The following is an 18,074-nucleotide window of genomic DNA, read 5'->3' as shown; positions in this document are numbered from 1 at the left end:
GCGCTGGGCGGGAAAGTCCTGAGGCAGCTCGTGCTGACTGGGCAGGAGGCGCTGGGCGGGAAAGCCTTCAGGCAATTTTTGCTCTCTGAGCAGGACCCACTGGGTGGAAAAGTCCTCAGGCACCTTGTGGTGACTGGACTTGAGGCACTGGGTGGGAAAGCCCTCAGGTGACACATGCTGCCTGGGCACAAGGAGGTGAGTGGGAAAGCTCTCTGGTGCCTTGTGCTGGCTAGGCAGGAGTTGCTGAGTGGGGAACACCTGTGGAGGTCGAAGCTAATTATGAATGAGGTGCTGAGGGCAGAAGATTGTTTTATAAGAGATGACTTGTCTCAAGATTTTAACTCTTTAAAACCAATTCTTTAAAATTCTCTGTGAGTAGGGTTCAGGTCTCCCAGCTTTTCCAGGGCTGCTGGCCACAAAAACATTCCTCTGCTGAGGGAATACAGGCCTCTCCTTTTCACCATTCTTGGTCCTGTTACAGTGCAGCATGCACATTCTCCAGCAAATCAAATCCATCAACCTGGCCCTCGCTTTTCCTTCAATTAGCCTGCTCTCAGAAATGCATTACTACAAAAACTAAGATTTGGGGTACTTTCAGAGAGGAAAAATCACAATGTTCATTTAAACAGAACAGACATTCTGATCACAGTGGGCCAAACATAACTTTACTACTTCTCCTCTTTCTTTTTCCCTCTAGAATACAACAAAAGAGAAAATGCACAAGAAGACAACTGAACCAAAAATACTACAAGAAAACGCGATGAAAGAAAAAGCCATGGAAAAAGCTTAAAAGAATTCACGATGAAATGTCAGTAAGTAGTTCACAAACTCCAAGCCTTTTCCCTCTTTGGTGGTACAATCAGCATATTTTTGGACTAAGGGTTTCTCCTTCCCTCTGGCCTTTCACTGTGCCCTACTCAAACTCACAGCCAACTCTACAACTCAGTGAAATCTGCATCGAGCTGGCCCAGATTTCTGCAAGATCCACTGCTCCCTGCCACAGGTTGGTGCCAATGGCAAAGTCCAAAGTGAGCGAGGGGTTGATGACTCTCCCATTTCAAAGGTTATAGAAAGCAGCCTCTTGGGAGAGTTTAGGGCTTGTCCTTCTAGCCGGCCCGGCCCCGTGCTCCCCTCACACTCACAGCCAAGTGGAAACCACAGCGAACCGTGCTGGCCCCACTTCTGCTGCAAACAGGTTGGTGCCGAAGACGAGGGGTTGGGGTAATTTCGAGGAGGGGCGCGTCTTGTCCATTTAATCTGAACCGATGTTGTAATCGTGGTGTGTACAGAGACCACGCCTAACGCTGCTTTTCCTCTTTTCTCTCTCCAGCAAGTCCAGAAGAGAAAAAGGACAAGAAGACAGAAGAACCAAAGAAACTGCAGGAAAAGAGAATGGAAGAAGCAGGCCCAGAAGAAGGATACACATCTTGCACGCACGGCCCTCCCTGAAATAAGGACTAGGGATTTCCACTTAAGATTCATCCCCCTTGAGGTGCCAGGTAAAAGGACCTCCCTGTAAGCAGGGATCAAGGTCCACCCCTTCCCAGCAAAAATGCTTTCTGGGTCCATTAGGTAGCTGAGGCTGAGTGACCCCCCTTTAAGAAGGGTCGAGGTCTCTGTGGGTTTCACCTCTTTAGAAGCTAGCCTCTGAAATGCCCTGTGCCGCTGACCTCTCCCTGTAAGAAGGGTTCAGGTCTCCCCTTTTGAGCTTGTCTCGGGCCGCTGGCACTTGCTGGGCAAAGAGACCACCCTCTCCTGAGGGGAATGGAGGTCTCTCCTTTTCTCCGCTCCAGGCTCGGGCCCACTGTAATACCCCTGGCTTAAGGACCACCCTGTAAGGAGGGTTTGTGTGTCCTTTGCCATGCCCATTTAGCCACAGGTCACTTTGACATGCCAGGCAAAAGGACTGCCCCGTAAACGGGGCGCAAGGTCTTCTCCCTCTCCATCTTAAACTCGTGGGGCCTTGACGTGCCTGTGGCTGAGTGACCCCCTTTAAGAAGGGTCGAGGTCTCTGTGGATTTCAGCTCTTGAGGAGCTAGGCTTTAAAATGCCCTGTGCCGCTGACCTCTCCCTGTAAGAAGGGTTCAGGTCTCCCCTTTTGAGCTTTTCCTGGGCCGCTGGCACTTGCTGGGCAAAGAGACCACCCTCTCCTGAGGGGAATGGACGTCTCTCTTTTGAGCGCTTTTGCCTCTGGCCCATTGTAATTCCCCTGGCTTCGGGACCACCCTGTAAGGAGGGTTTTGTGTCCTTTGCCATGCCCATTTAGCCACAGGTCACTTTGACATGCCAGGCAAAAGGACTGCCCTGTAAACGGGGCGCAAGGTCTTCTCCCTCTCCATCTTTAACTCGTGGGGCCTTGACGTGCCTGTGGCTGAGTGACCCCCCTTTAAGAAGGGCTGAGAATCTCTTTCTCTGGGTCACAGTAAATTCCCCTGGAAATGGTTTCGACTTGGCTTTTTTGAAATTGGAAGTCGAATCGTATTTGCGAGCTCTTTAATTCAAGCCGGGGTCCGACGGACCATGGTGTGGCGAAGGGGCGGCTGTAAGGGGATGGTGGAGGCCGTGAGAAATTTGAGCCTTTTTTCAAAATAGCCAAGGAAACCCTCCTGCCCAAGCAATGCAAATCTTCCCAAGTCTGGAAATGAACAGGTGAGGTGGGAGGGCTCCTTTGAGATCCCCCCTTCCAGGTAATCCTTCCTCATTTCCTCTTGCCCTCCCCAATCGACACTGCCCAACCAACTTCAGCTTTGAGCCTTGCTTTCCTTCTGCGCAGAAAACACACTGCCGGCTGGAGTGGTGGTAATTGTATTGATTGGGAATGGTGCGGAAGTGGTGTCCGAATTGCAGGCCTTTCGTCTCTTTGCTGCTCTTTTTTGGACTCTGTTGGAAATGATTGCTAGAGCTGTCCTTCGGGACCCATGTCGATGATGTGCTGGCGTAGGTACACGTGTCGTGGTATTGCGATCGCGGCACCTGGGTGCTAACCCTATTAACAGGACTGTGTCAGAAGGAAGGGGTGTCTTTTCTGGAGAAGGTTAGGGGGCACAAAGCTGCCATTTTCTTGGTGCGTGGTAAGGTAAGTCGGGAGGGGTGTTGGTGAGGGATGGAGGATTTCTTGGTAGTGGGAGACTCAGCAGGATTCCTCTCGCACCTGTTCATTTCCAGATAGTTCCACCTTTGGGACTTCTTCCCCCTTCTTCAAAGGAGGTAGCATTTTTGTCAAGGAAGGGTGACCGCCCTGTAGTCAGGGTTGCGGGTCTCTTTCCTTTTTCCCCTCTCTGCCTTGGCCCTCTTAATGGCAAAGTCCAAAGTGAGCTCCCTGTAACTAGGGCGTGCATCTTCCCCTCCCTTTCCCAAGATGACTCTCCCATTTCAAAGCTAGTTATAGAAAGCAGCCTCTTGGGAGAGTTTAGGGCTTGTCCTTCTAGCCGGCCCGGCCCCGTGCTCCCCTCACACTCACAGCCAAGTGGAAACCACAGCGAACCGTGCATCCAGCTGGCCCCACTTCTGCTGCAAGGTGCCCTGCGCTCTGCCACAGGTTGGTGCCGAAGACGAGGGGTTGGGGTAATTTCAAGGAGGGGCGAGCGTCTTGTCCATTTAATCTGAACCGATGTTGTAATCGTGGTGTGTACCGAGACCACGCCTAACGCTGCTTTTCCTCTTTTCTCTCTCCAGCAAGTCCAGAAGAGAAAAAGAACAAGAAGACAGAAGCACCAAAGAAACTGCAGGAAAAGAGAATGGAAGAAGCAGGCCCAGAAGAAGGATACACACCTTGCACGCACGGCCCTCCCTGAAATAAGGACTCGGGATTTCCACTTAAGATTCATCCCCCTTGAGGTGCCAGGTAAAAGGACCTCCCTGTAAGCAGGGATCAAGGTCCACCCCTTCCCAGCAAAAATGCTTTCTGGGTCCATTAGGTAGCTGAGGCTGAGTGACCCCCCTTTAAGAAGGGTCGAGGTCTCTGTGGGTTTCACCTCTTTAGAAGCTAGCCTCTGAAATGCCCTGTGCCGCTGACCTCTCCCTGTAAGAAGGGTTCAGGTCTCCCCTTTTGAGCTTGTCTCGGGCCGCTGGCACTTGCTGGGCAAAGAGACCACCCTCTCCTGAGGGGAATGGAGGTCTCTCCTTTTCTCCGCTCCAGGCTCGGGCCCACTGTAATATCCCTGGCTTAAGGACCACCCTGTAAGGAGGGTTTGTGTGTCCTTTGCCATGCCCATTTAGCCACAGGTCACTTTGACATGCCAGGCAAAAGGACTGCCCCGTAAACGGGGTGCAAGGTCTTCTCCCTCTCCATCTTAAACTCGTGGGGCCTTGACGTGCCTGTGGCTGAGTGACCCCCTTTAAGAAGGGTCGAGGTCTCTGTGGATTTCAGCTCTTGAGGAGCTAGGCTTTAAAATGCCCTGTGCCGCTGACCTCTCCCTGTAAGAAGGGTTCAGGTCTCCCCTTTTGAGCTTTTCCTGGGCCGCTGGCACTTGCTGGGCAAAGAGACCACCCTCTCCTGAGGGGAATGGACGTCTCTCTTTTGAGCGCTTTTGCCTCTGGCCCATTGTAATTCCCCTGGCTTCGGGACCACCCTGTAAGGAGGGTTTGTGTGTCCTTTGCCATGCCCATTTAGCCACAGGTCACTTTGACATGCCAGGCAAAAGGACTGCCCTGTAAACGGGGCGCAAGGTCTTCTCCCTCTCCATCTTTAACTCGTGGGGCCTTGACGTGCCTGTGGCTGAGTGACCCCCCTTTAAGAAGGGCTGAGAATCTCTTTCTCTGGGTCACAGTAAATTCCCCTGGAAATGGTTTCGACTTGGCTTTTTTGAAATTGGAAGTCGAATCGTATTTGCGAGCTCTTTAATTCAAGCCGGGGTCCGACGGACCATGGTGTGGCGAAGGGGCGGCTGTAAGGGGATGGTGGAGGCCGTGAGAAATTTGAGCCTTTTTTCAAAATAGCCAAGGAAACCCTCCTGCCCAAGCAATGCAAATCTTCCCAAGTCTGGAAATGAACAGGTGAGGTGGGAGGGCTCCTTTGAGATCCCCCCTTCCAGGTAATCCTTCCTCATTTCCTCTTGCCCTCCCCAATCGACACTGCCCAACCAACTTCAGCTTTGAGCCTTGCTTTCCTTCTGCGCAGAAAACACACTGCCGGCTGGAGTGGTGGTAATTGTATTGATTGGGAATGGTGCGGAAGTGGTGTCCGAATTGCAGGCCTTTCGTCTCTTTGCTGCTCTTTTTTGACTCTGTTGGAAATGATTGCTAGAGCTGTCCTTCGGGACCCATGTCGATGATGTGCTGGCGTAGGTACACGTGTCGTGGTATTGCGATCGCGGCACCTGGGTGCTAACCCTATTAACAGGACTGTGTCAGAAGGAAGGGGTGTCTTTTCTGGAGAAGGTTAGGGGGCACAAAGCTGCCATTTTCTTGGTGCGTGGTAAGGTAAGTCGGGAGGGGTGTTGGTGAGGGATGGAGGATTTCTTGGTAGTGGGAGACTCAGCAGGATTCCTCTCGCACCTGTTCATTTCCAGATAGTTCCACCTTTGGGACTTCTTCCCCCTTCTTCAAAGGAGGTAGCATTTTTGTCAAGGAAGGGTGACCGCCCTGTAGTCAGGGTTGCGGGTCTCTTTCCTTTTTCCCCTCTCTGCCTTGGCCCTCTTAATGGCAAAGTCCAAAGTGAGCTCCCTGTAACTAGGGCGTGCATCTTCCCCTCCCTTTCCCAAGATGACTCTCCCATTTCAAAGCTAGTTATAGAAAGCAGCCTCTTGGGAGAGTTTAGGGCTTGTCCTTCTAGCCGGCCCGGCCCCGTGCTCCCCTCACACTCACAGCCAAGTGGAAACCACAGCGAACCGTGCATCCAGCTGGCCCCACTTCTGCTGCAAGGTGCCCTGCGCTCTGCCACAGGTTGGTGCCGAAGACGAGGGGTTGGGGTAATTTCAAGGAGGGGCGAGCGTCTTGTCCATTTAATCTGAACCGATGTTGTAATCGTGGTGTGTACCGAGACCACGCCTAACGCTGCTTTTCCTCTTTTCTCTCTCCAGCAAGTCCAGAAGAGAAAAAGGACAAGAAGACAGAAGCACCAAAGAAACTGCAGGAAAAGAGAATGGAAGAAGCAGGCCCAGAAGAAGGATACACACCTTGCACGCACGGCCCTCCCTGAAATAAGGACTCGGGATTTCCACTTAAGATTCATCCCCCTTGAGGTGCCAGGTAAAAGGACCTCCCTGTAAGCAGGGATCAAGGTCCACCCCTTCCCAGCAAAAATGCTTTCTGGGTCCATTAGGTAGCTGAGGCTGAGTGACCCCCCTTTAAGAAGGGTCGAGGTCTCTGTGGGTTTCACCTCTTTAGAAGCTAGCCTCTGAAATGCCCTGTGCCGCTGACCTCTCCCTGTAAGAAGGGTTCAGGTCTCCCCTTTTGAGCTTGTCTCGGGCCGCTGGCACTTGCTGGGCAAAGAGACCACCCTCTCCTGAGGGGAATGGAGGTCTCTCCTTTTCTCCGCTCCAGGCTCGGGCCCACTGTAATATCCCTGGCTTAAGGACCACCCTGTAAGGAGGGTTTGTGTGTCCTTTGCCATGCCCATTTAGCCACAGGTCACTTTGACATGCCAGGCAAAAGGACTGCCCCGTAAACGGGGTGCAAGGTCTTCTCCCTCTCCATCTTAAACTCGTGGGGCCTTGACGTGCCTGTGGCTGAGTGACCCCCCTTTAAGAAGGGTCGAGGTCTCTGTGGATTTCAGCTCTTGAGGAGCTAGGCTTTAAAATGCCCTGTGCCGCTGACCTCTCCCTGTAAGAAGGGTTCAGGTCTCCCCTTTTGAGCTTTTCCTGGGCCGCTGGCACTTGCTGGGCAAAGAGACCACCCTCTCCTGAGGGGAATGGACGTCTCTCTTTTGAGCGCTTTTGCCTCTGGCCCATTGTAATTCCCCTGGCTTCGGGACCACCCTGTAAGGAGGGTTTTGTGTCCTTTGCCATGCCCATTTAGCCACAGGTCACTTTGACATGCCAGGCAAAAGGACTGCCCTGTAAACGGGGCGCAAGGTCTTCTCCCTCTCCATCTTTAACTCGTGGGGCCTTGACGTGCCTGTGGCTGAGTGACCCCCCTTTAAGAAGGGCTGAGAATCTCTTTCTCTGGGTCACAGTAAATTCCCCTGGAAATGGTTTCGACTTGGCTTTTTTGAAATTGGAAGTCGAATCGTATTTGCGAGCTCTTTAATTCAAGCCGGGGTCCGACGGACCATGGTGTGGCGAAGGGGCGGCTGTAAGGGGATGGTGGAGGCCGTGAGAAATTTGAGCCTTTTTTCAAAATAGCCAAGGAAACCCTCCTGCCCAAGCAATGCAAATCTTCCCAAGTCTGGAAATGAACAGGTGAGGTGGGAGGGCTCCTTTGAGATCCCCCCTTCCAGGTAATCCTTCCTCATTTCCTCTTGCCCTCCCCAATCGACACTGCCCAACCAACTTCAGCTTTGAGCCTTGCTTTCCTTCTGCGCAGAAAACACACTGCCGGCTGGAGTGGTGGTAATTGTATTGATTGGGAATGGTGCGGAAGTGGTGTCCGAATTGCAGGCCTTTCGTCTCTTTGCTGCTCTTTTTTGGACTCTGTTGGAAATGATTGCTAGAGCTGTCCTTCGGGACCCATGTCGATGATGTGCTGGCGTAGGTACACGTGTCGTGGTATTGCGATCGCGGCACGTGGGTGCTAACCCTATTAACAGGACTGTGTCAGAAGGAAGGGGTGTCTTTTCTGGAGAAGGTTAGGGGGCACAAAGCTGCCATTTTCTTGGTGCGTGGTAAGGTAAGTCGGGAGGGGTGTTGGTGAGGGATGGAGGATTTCTTGGTAGTGGGAGACTCAGCAGGATTCCTCTCGCACCTGTTCATTTCCAGATAGTTCCACCTTTGGGACTTCTTCCCCCTTCTTCAAAGGAGGTAGCATTTTTGTCAAGGAAGGGTGACCGCCCTGTAGTCAGGGTTGCGGGTCTCTTTCCTTTTTCCCCTCTCTGCCTTGGCCCTCTTAATGGCAAAGTCCAAAGTGAGCTCCCTGTAACTAGGGCGTGCATCTTCCCCTCCCTTTCCCAAGATGACTCTCCCATTTCAAAGCTAGTTATAGAAAGCAGCCTCTTGGGAGAGTTTAGGGCTTGTCCTTCTAGCCGGCCCGGCCCCGTGCTCCCCTCACACTCACAGCCAAGTGGAAACCACAGCGAACCGTGCATCCAGCTGGCCCCACTTCTGCTGCAAGGTGCCCTGCGCTCTGCCACAGGTTGGTGCCGAAGACGAGGGGTTGGGGTAATTTCAAGGAGGGGCGAGCGTCTTGTCCATTTAATCTGAACCGATGTTGTAATCGTGGTGTGTACCGAGACCACGCCTAACGCTGCTTTTCCTCTTTTCTCTCTCCAGCAAGTCCAGAAGAGAAAAAGGACAAGAAGACAGAAGCACCAAAGAAACTGCAGGAAAAGAGAATGGAAGAAGCAGGCCCAGAAGAAGGATACACACCTTGCACGCACGGCCCTCCCTGAAATAAGGACTCGGGATTTCCACTTAAGATTCATCCCCCTTGAGGTGCCAGGTAAAAGGACCTCCCTGTAAGCAGGGATCAAGGTCCACCCCTTCCCAGCAAAAATGCTTTCTGGGTCCATTAGGTAGCTGAGGCTGAGTGACCCCCCTTTAAGAAGGGTCGAGGTCTCTGTGGGTTTCACCTCTTTAGAAGCTAGCCTCTGAAATGCCCTGTGCCGCTGACCTCTCCCTGTAAGAAGGGTTCAGGTCTCCCCTTTTGAGCTTGTCTCGGGCCGCTGGCACTTGCTGGGCAAAGAGACCACCCTCTCCTGAGGGGAATGGAGGTCTCTCCTTTTCTCCGCTCCAGGCTCGGGCCCACTGTAATATCCCTGGCTTAAGGACCACCCTGTAAGGAGGGTTTGTGTGTCCTTTGCCGTGCCCATTTAGCCACAGGTCACTTTGACATGCCAGGCAAAAGGACTGCCCCGTAAACGGGGTGCAAGGTCTTCTCCCTCTCCATCTTAAACTCGTGGGGCCTTGACGTGCCTGTGGCTGAGTGACCCCCTTTAAGAAGGGTCGAGGTCTCTGTGGATTTCAGCTCTTGAGGAGCTAGGCTTTAAAATGCCCTGTGCCGCTGACCTCTCCCTGTAAGAAGGGTTCAGGTCTCCCCTTTTGAGCTTTTCCTGGGCCGCTGGCACTTGCTGGGCAAAGAGACCACCCTCTCCTGAGGGGAATGGACGTCTCTCTTTTGAGCGCTTTTGCCTCTGGCCCATTGTAATTCCCCTGGCTTCGGGACCACCCTGTAAGGAGGGTTTTGTGTCCTTTGCCATGCCCATTTAGCCACAGGTCACTTTGACATGCCAGGCAAAAGGACTGCCCTGTAAACGGGGCGCAAGGTCTTCTCCCTCTCCATCTTTAACTCGTGGGGCCTTGACGTGCCTGTGGCTGAGTGACCCCCCTTTAAGAAGGGCTGAGAATCTCTTTCTCTGGGTCACAGTAAATTCCCCTGGAAATGGTTTCGACTTGGCTTTTTTGAAATTGGAAGTCGAATCGTATTTGCGAGCTCTTTAATTCAAGCCGGGGTCCGACGGACCATGGTGTGGCGAAGGGGCGGCTGTAAGGGGATGGTGGAGGCCGTGAGAAATTTGAGCCTTTTTTCAAAATAGCCAAGGAAACCCTCCTGCCCAAGCAATGCAAATCTTCCCAAGTCTGGAAATGAACAGGTGAGGTGGGAGGGTCCTCCCCCTTCCAGGTAATCCTTCCTCATTTCCTCTTGCCCTCCCCAATCGACACTGCCCAACCAACTTCAGCTTTGAGCCTTGCTTTCCTTCTGCGCAGAAAACACACTGCCGGCTGGAGTGGTGGTAATTGTATTGATTGGGAATGGTGCGGAAGTGGTGTCCGAATGCAGGCCTTTCGTCTCTTTGCTGCTCTTTTTTGGACTCTGTTGGAAATGATTGCTAGAGCTGTCCTTCGGGACCCATGTCGATGATGTGCTGGCGTAGGTACACGTGTCGTGGTATTGCGATGCGGCACCTGGGTCTAACCCTATTAACAGGACTGTGTCAGAAGGAAGGGGTGTCTTTTCTGGAGAAGGTTAGGGGGCACAAAGCTGCCATTTTCTTGCGTGGTAAGGTAAGTCGGGAGGGGTGTTGGTGAGGGATGGAGGATTTCTTGGTAGTGGGAGACTGGCCCACCATTTTCTTGGTGCGTGGTAAGGTAAGGGAGGGGTGTAATTCCCCACCTGTTCATTTCCAGATAGTTCCACCTTTGGGACTTCTTCCCCCTTCTTCAAAGGAGGTAGCATTTTTGTCAAGGAAGGGTGACCGCCCTGTAGTCAGGGTTGCGGGTCTCTTTCCTTTTTCCCCTCTCTGCCTTGGCCCTCTTAATGGCAAAGTCCAAAGTTTGTAACTAGGGCCATCTTCCCCTCCCTTTCCCAAGATGACTCTCCCATTTCAAAGCTAGTTATAGAAAGCAGCCTCTTGGGAGAGTTTAGGGCTTGTCCTTCTAGCCGGCCCGGCCCCGTGCTCCCCTCACACTCACAGCCAAGTGGAAACCACAGCGAACCGTGCATCCAGCTGGCCCCACTTCTGCTGCAAGGTGCCCTGCGCTCTGCCACAGGTTGGTGCCGAAGACGAGGGGTTGGGGTAATTTCAAGGAGGGGCGAGCGTCTTGTCCATTTAATCTGAACCGATGTTGTAATCGTGGTGTGTACCGAGACCACGCCTAACGCTGCTTTTCCTCTTTTCTCTCTCCAGCAAGTCCAGAAGAGAAAAAGGACAAGAAGACAGAAGCACCAAAGAAACTGCAGGAAAAGAGAATGGAAGAAGCAGGCCCAGAAGAAGGATACACACCTTGCACGCACGGCCCTCCCTGAAATAAGGACTCGGGATTTCCACTTAAGATTCATCCCCCTTGAGGTGCCAGGTAAAAGGACCTCCCTGTAAGCAGGGATCAAGGTCCACCCCTTCCCAGCAAAAATGCTTTCTGGGTCCATTAGGTAGCTGAGGCTGAGTGACCCCCTTTAAGAAGGGTCGAGGTCTCTGTGGGTTTCACCTCTTTAGAAGCTAGCCTCTGAAATGCCCTGTGCCGCTGACCTCTCCCTGTAAGAAGGGTTCAGGTCTCCCCTTTTGAGCTTGTCTCGGGCCGCTGGCACTTGCTGGGCAAAGAGACCACCCTCTCCTGAGGGGAATGGAGGTCTCTCCTTTTCTCCGCTCCAGGCTCGGGCCCACTGTAATATCCCTGGCTTAAGGACCACCCTGTAAGGAGGGTTTGTGTGTCCTTTGCCGTGCCCATTTAGCCACAGGTCACTTTGACATGCCAGGCAAAAGGACTGCCCCGTAAACGGGGCGCAAGGTCTTCTCCCTCTCCATCTTAAACTCGTGGGGCCTTGACGTGCCTGTGGCTGAGTGACCCCCCTTTAAGAAGGGTCGAGGTCTCTGTGGATTTCAGCTCTTGAGGAGCTAGGCTTTAAAATGCCCTGTGCCATTGACCTCTCCCTGTAAGAAGGGTTCAGGTCTCCCCTTTTGAGCTTTTCCTGGGCCGCTGGCACTTGCTGGGCAAAGAGACCACCCTCTCCTGAGGGGAATGGACGTCTCTCTTTTGAGCGCTTTTGCCTCTGGCCCATTGTAATTCCCCTGGCTTCGGGACCACCCTGTAAGGAGGGTTTTGTGTCCTTTGCCATGCCCATTTAGCCACAGGTCACTTTGACATGCCAGGCAAAAGGACTGCCCTGTAAACGGGGCGCAAGGTCTTCTCCCTCTCCATCTTTAACTCGTGGGGCCTTGACGTGCCTGTGGCTGAGTGACCCCCCTTTAAGAAGGGCTGAGAATCTCTTTCTCTGGGTCACAGTAAATTCCCCTGGAAATGGTTTCGACTTGGCTTTTTTGAAATTGGAAGTCGAATCGTATTTGCGAGCTTTTAATTCAAGCCGGGGTCCGACGGACCATGGTGTGGCTGAGGATGGTGGAGGCTGAGAAATTTGAGCCTTTTTTCAAAATAGCCAAGGAAACCCTAAAATGCCCTGTGCCGCTTCTCCCTGTAAGAAGGGTTCAGGTCCTCCCTTTTGAATCGACACTGCCCAACCAACTTCAGCTTTGAGCCTTGCTTTCCTTCTGCGCAGAAAACACACTGCCGGCTGGAGTGGTGGTAATTGTATTGATTGGGAATGGTGCGGAAGTGGTGTCAAAGGCCTTTCGTCTCTTTGCTGCTCTTTTTTGGACTCTGTTGGAAATGATTGCTAGAGCTGTCCTTCGGGACCCATGTCGATGATGTGCTGGCGTAGGTACACGTGTCGTGGTATTGCGATCGCGGCACTCTAACCCTATTAACAGGACTGTGTCAGAAGGAAGGGGTGTCTTTTCTGGAGAAGGTTAGGGGGCACAAAGCTGCCATTTTCTTGGTGCGTGGTAAGGTAAGTCGGGAGGGGTGTTGGTGAGGGATGGAGGATTTCTTGGTAGTGGGAGACTCAGCAGGATTCCTCGCACCTGTTCATTTCCAGATAGTTCCACCCTTCTTCCCCCTTCTTCAAAGGAGGTAGCATTTGTCAAGTGTCCCTCTTAATGGCAAAGTCCAAAGTGAGCTCCCTGTAACTAGGGCGTGCATCTTCCCCTCCCTTTCCCAAGCTCTCCCATTTCAAAGCTAGTTATAGAAAGCAGCCTCTTGGGAGAGTTTAGGGCTTGTCCTTCTAGCCGGCCCGGCCCCGTGCTCCCCTCACACTCACAGCCAAGTGGAAACCACAGCGAACCGTGCATCCAGCTGGCCCGCACTTCTGCTGCAAGGTGCCCTGCGCTCTGCCACAGGTTGGTGCCGAAGACGAGGGGTTGGGGTAATTTCGAGGAGGGGCGAGCGTCTTGTCCATTTAATCTGAACCGATGTTGTAATCGTGGTGTGTACCGAGACCACGCCTAACGCTGCTTTTCCTCTTTTCTCTCTCCAGCAAGTCCAGAAGAGAAAAAGGACAAGAAGACAGAAGCACCAAAGAAACTGCAGGAAAAGAGAATGGAAGAAGCAGGCCCAGAAGAAGGATACACACCTTGCACGCACGGCCCTCCCTGAAATAAGGACTCGGGATTTCCACTTAAGATTCATCCCCCTTGAGGTGCCAGGTAAAAGGACCTCCCTGTAAGCAGGGATCAAGGTCCACCCCTTCCCAGCAAAAATGCTTTCTGGGTCCATTAGGTAGCTGAGGCTGAGTGACCCCCCTTTAAGAAGGGTCGAGGTCTCTGTGGGTTTCACCTCTTTAGAAGCTAGCCTCTGAAATGCCCTGTGCCGCTGACCTCTCCCTGTAAGAAGGGTTCAGGTCTCCCCTTTTGAGCTTGTCTCGGGCCGCTGGCACTTGCTGGGCAAAGAGACCACCCTCTCCTGAGGGGAATGGAGGTCTCTCCTTTTCTCCGCTCCAGGCTCGGGCCCACTGTAATATCCCTGGCTTAAGGACCACCCTGTAAGGAGGGTTTGTGTGTCCTTTGCCGTGCCCATTTAGCCACAGGTCACTTTGACATGCCAGGCAAAAGGACTGCCCCGTAAACGGGGCGCAAGGTCTTCTCCCTCTCCATCTTAAACTCGTGGGGCCTTGACGTGCCTGTGGCTGAGTGACCCCCTTTAAGAAGGGTCGAGGTCTCTGTGGATTTCAGCTCTTGAGGAGCTAGGCTTTAAAATGCCCTGTGCCATTGACCTCTCCCTGTAAGAAGGGTTCAGGTCTCCCCTTTTGAGCTTTTCCTGGGCCGCTGGCACTTGCTGGGCAAAGAGACCACCCTCTCCTGAGGGGAATGGACGTCTCTCTTTTGAGCGCTTTTGCCTCTGGCCCATTGTAATTCCCCTGGCTTCGGGACCACCCTGTAAGGAGGGTTTTGTGTCCTTTGCCATGCCCATTTAGCCACAGGTCACTTTGACATGCCAGGCAAAAGGACTGCCCCGTAAACGGGGCGCAAGGTCTTCTCCCTCTCCATCTTAAACTCGTGGGGCCTTGACGTGCCTGTGGCTGAGTGACCCCCTTTAAGAAGGGTCGAGGTCTCTGTGGATTTCAGCTCTTGAGGAGCTAGGCTTTAAAATGCCCTGTGCCGCTGACCTCTCCCTGTAAGAAGGGTTCAGGTCTCCCCTTTTGAGCTTTTCCTGGGCCGCTGGCACTTGCTGGGCAAAGAGACCACCCTCTCCTGAGGGGAATGGAGGTCTCTCTTTTGAGCGCTTTTGCCTCTGGCCCACTGTAATTCCCCTGGCTTCGGGACCACCCTGTAAGGAGGGTTTGTGTGTCCTTTGCCGTGCCCATTTAGCCACAGGTCACTTTGACATGAATTTAGGGCTTGTCCTTCTAGCCGGCCCGTCCCCGTGCTCCCCTCACACTCAGAGCCAAGTGGAAACCACAGCGAACCGTGCATCCAGCTGGCCCGCACTTCTGCTGCAAGGTGCCCTGCGCTCTGCCACAGGTTGGTGCTAAAGACGAGGGGTTGGGGTAATTTCGAGGAGGGGCGAGCGTCTTGTCCATTTAATCTGAACCGATGTTGTAATCGTGGTGTGTACCGAGACCACGCCTAACGCTGCTTTTCCTCTTTTCTCTCTCCAGCAAGTCCAGAAGAGAAAAAGGACAAGAAGACAGAAGCACCAAAGAAACTGCAGGAAAAGAGAATGGAAGAAGCAGGCCCAGAAGAAGGATACACACCTTGCACGCACGGCCCTCCCTGAAATAAGGACTCGGGATTTCCACTTAAGATTCATCCCCCTTGAGGTGCCAGGTAAAAGGACCTCCCTGTAAGCAGGGATCAAGGTCCACCCCTTCCCAGCAAAAATGCTTTCTGGGTCCATTAGGTAGCTGAGGCTGAGTGACCCCCCTTTAAGAAGGGTCGAGGTCTCTGTGGGTTTCACCTCTTTAGAAGCTAGCCTCTGAAATGCCCTGTGCCGCTGACCTCTCCCTGTAAGAAGGGTTCAGGTCTCCCCTTTTGAGCTTGTCTCGGGCCGCTGGCACTTGCTGGGCAAAGAGACCACCCTCTCCTGAGGGGAATGGAGGTCTCTCCTTTTCTCCGCTCCAGGCTCGGGCCCACTGTAATACCCCTGGCTTAAGGACCACCCTGTAAGGAGGGTTTGTGTGTCCTTTGCCATGCCCATTTAGCCACAGGTCACTTTGACATGCCAGGCAAAAGGACTGCCCCGTAAACGGGGCGCAAGGTCTTCTCCCTCTCCATCTTAAACTCGTGGGGCCTTGACGTGCCTGTGGCTGAGTGACCCCCTTTAAGAAGGGTCGAGGTCTCTGTGGATTTCGGCTCTTGAGGAGCTAGGCTTTAAAATGCCCTGTGCCATTGACCTCTCCCTGTAAGAAGGGTTCAGGTCTCCCCTTTTGAGCTTTTCCTGGGCCGCTGGCACTTGCTGGGCAAAGAGACCACCCTCTCCTGAGGGGAATGGACGTCTCTCTTTTGAGCGCTTTTGCCTCTGGCCCATTGTAATTCCCCTGGCTTCGGGACCACCCTGTAAGGAGGGTTTGTGTGTCCTTTGCCATGCCCATTTAGCCACAGGTCACTTTGACATGCCAGGCAAAAGGACTGCCCCGTAAACGGGGCGCAAGGTCTTCTCCCTCTCCATCTTAAACTCATGGGGCCTTGACGTGCCTGTGGCTGAGTGACCCCCCTTTAAGAAGGGTCGAGGTCTCTGTGGATTTCGGCTCTTGAGGAGCTAGGCTTTAAAATGCCCTGTGCCATTGACCTCTCCCTGTAAGAAGGGTTCAGGTCTCCCCTTTTGAGCTTTTCCTGGGCCGCTGGCACTTGCTGGGCAAAGAGACCACCCTCTCCTGAGGGGAATGGACGTCTCTCTTTTGAGCGCTTTTGCCTCTGGCCCATTGTAATTCCCCTGGCTTCGGGACCACCCTGTAAGGAGGGTTTGTGTGTCCTTTGCCATGCCCATTTAGCCACAGGTCACTTTGACATGCCAGGCAAAAGGACTGCCCCGTAAACGGGGCGCAAGGTCTTCTCCCTCTCCATCTTAAACTCATGGGGCCTTGACGTGCCTGTGGCTGAGTGACCCCCCTTTAAGAAGGGTCGAGGTCTCTGTGGATTTCAGCTCTTGAGGAGCTAGGCTTTAAAATGCCCTGTGCCGCTGACCTCTCCCTGTAAGAAGGGTTCAGGTCTCCCCTTTTGAGCTTTTCCTGGGCCGCTGGCACTTGCTGGGCAAAGAGACCACCCTCTCCTGAGGGGAATGGAGGTCTCTCTTTTGAGCGCTTTTGCCTCTGGCCCATTGTAATTCCCCTGGCTTCGGGACCACCCTGTAAGGAGGGTTTGTGTGTCCTTTGCCGTGCCCATTTAGCCACAGGTCACTTTGACATGAATTTAGGGCTTGTCCTTCTAGCCGGCCCGTCCCCGTGCTCCCCTCACACTCAGAGCCAAGTGGAAACCACAGCGAACCGTGCATCCAGCTGGCCCGCACTTCTGCTGCAAGGTGCCCTGCGCTCTGCCACAGGTTGGTGCCAAAGACGAGGGGTTGGGGTAATTTCGAGGAGGGGCGAGCGTCTTGTCCATTTAATCTGAATTGATGTATTAATCGTGGTATGCTCTGAAACCACGCCTAATGTTGATTTTCTCTTTTCTCTCTCTCTCTAGCAACTCCAGCTCTGTGAACAGGGTGTAAGGTCTTCTTCCTCTCCACCTTAAACTTGTGGGACCTTTACGTGCCTGTGGCTGAGTGATCCCCGCTTTAAGAAGGTCCGAGATTCTCTTTGATTGGTCACAGGTGAGCTGGAGACGCTCTTGTCAGATCCACACTTCCATGTAATCCTTCCTCATTTCCTCTTTCCCTGTCCGATTGAGGCTGCCTACACAACCGCAGTTTCGGTGACCCCTTCTGCCTGAGTGATGTTTACAGAGTGGTTTGTTTTCTCTCTTTCAGAATACGTTGTGAGCTATTTGAGCTAATATAGAGGCTGCTGCACCCAACAGCATCAGTGGGAATGTCTGGCGCATGTTCGGGACCAAGATCAGGTGACTTTGAAGACTTAACTCGGATTAAAGGAGCAGCGTGGGATGTGCGAGAGAGAGAGAAGACCATGGAGAATGCAAAAGGTTCTCAATGAGGGTCCTCCAGTACTACCATCACTGCTTTTGTCTTCATCAGGAAGGCAAATACCTGTATTTGGGTGGTGTTCCTTAGTGGTTTCATTTTGAAAGAAGAGGTAGGAAAGGGGGCAGAATGAAACAGGAAGAGCTCTGCCATCAGGATCTGATATTGAGGAAAAATCATGTGGAAGACTTTGTATATTAAATAGTTGAAGTGTTACAGAAGTGCTAAGTACCATTATTACAGAGCCCTGTGCTCAGCCTCACCATGCAATCTCTCTCTTTCCACAATCATTTCACACCTATCAGGTATTGGTAAATGTTGATGCCCACCCAGCAAGCTCTTCACCAGGAAGCTGGTAGCAGCTCCAGGTCTTTTGTGTGTGTCAGAAATGTCCCTGTGAGGCCTGCCGCCAATAAAAGATAATCAAGCCTTTCATTCAGTCAGGTGTTCCACAACCAAGTTTGGTTTTATGCCCCCCCACCCCAGAATTATCCCCCCTTGTGTTCCTTTTCAATTGCTTTTCCCCTGGAATTTCCCTTCTTGTCTTCAGCCACCAAGGTGTGGCCGTTTCAGAGGTCAGAGCCCACTCCTCACAGCAGCTAGAGTCAAAGGTGTGATGATACACAGCACAAGCTTACACAGTTGTCCTTGCTCCAGCCCTGCGGAGTGTGATTATAAGGTAAAGGGAGCCATCAAGGATGGCGCACCAGATCTCAGCCAGAGGGGAGGCTGAGCCCAGAGGATCTCTCTGTCTGTCTCATTCTAGGCTTCAGTATTTCCTGGGATCCAGATTTCCAATGGTGCCAAGCACCTGCCGTTGCTGCTGAAGCCCAGGGTAGCTGTGCATGCTCAGCGCCATTGAATAGCAGGCCCTCTATAACCAGTTTGAGAACAGGAGGGTAATCTCTGTATCTGTCAAGGAGACACTGTTCTTCTGCTTAAAGGGGAAGAATTGCAGCGGCTCTTCTTTTCAGAGACAGCGTGAGAGCACACATCTCTGAGCTGGGACTCCACTTCCTCCCTGCGTACGCATCCCCCGTGCCCTAGCTCTGCTCTGGTTAATGGAATTAGGAATGC

The 18,074-nt window shown here is 52.8% G+C and overlaps 2 long non-coding RNA genes across 2 annotated transcripts; both read left to right on the top strand.

The window, feature by feature from the left end:
• The first annotated feature begins 4,346 nt into the window (after nucleotides 1-4,346).
• LOC137142332 (uncharacterized) lies at nucleotides 4,347-9,019 on the top strand. The gene is made up of 3 exons (XR_010916890.1): nucleotides 4,347-5,883; nucleotides 6,021-8,229; nucleotides 8,367-9,019. It is a non-coding gene; the product is annotated as an uncharacterized lncRNA (long non-coding RNA).
• Nucleotides 9,020-15,204: 6,185 nt separating this feature from the next.
• On the top strand, nucleotides 15,205-17,391 carry LOC137142306 (uncharacterized). The gene is made up of 3 exons (XR_010916884.1): nucleotides 15,205-16,400; nucleotides 16,541-16,670; nucleotides 16,827-17,391. It is a non-coding gene; the product is annotated as an uncharacterized lncRNA (long non-coding RNA).
• Nucleotides 17,392-18,074: the final 683 nt, after the last annotated feature.

This window comes from Emydura macquarii, unplaced genomic scaffold (genome assembly GCF_026122565.2).
Source record: "Emydura macquarii macquarii isolate MOO-44397 ecotype Brisbane River unplaced genomic scaffold, CSIRO-AGI_Emac_v2 contig_3220, whole genome shotgun sequence".
Lineage (NCBI taxonomy): Eukaryota > Metazoa > Chordata > Testudines > Chelidae > Emydura > Emydura macquarii.
Note: the sequence above shows the minus strand (reverse complement) of the source record. Positions and strands in the feature narration are given on the sequence as shown.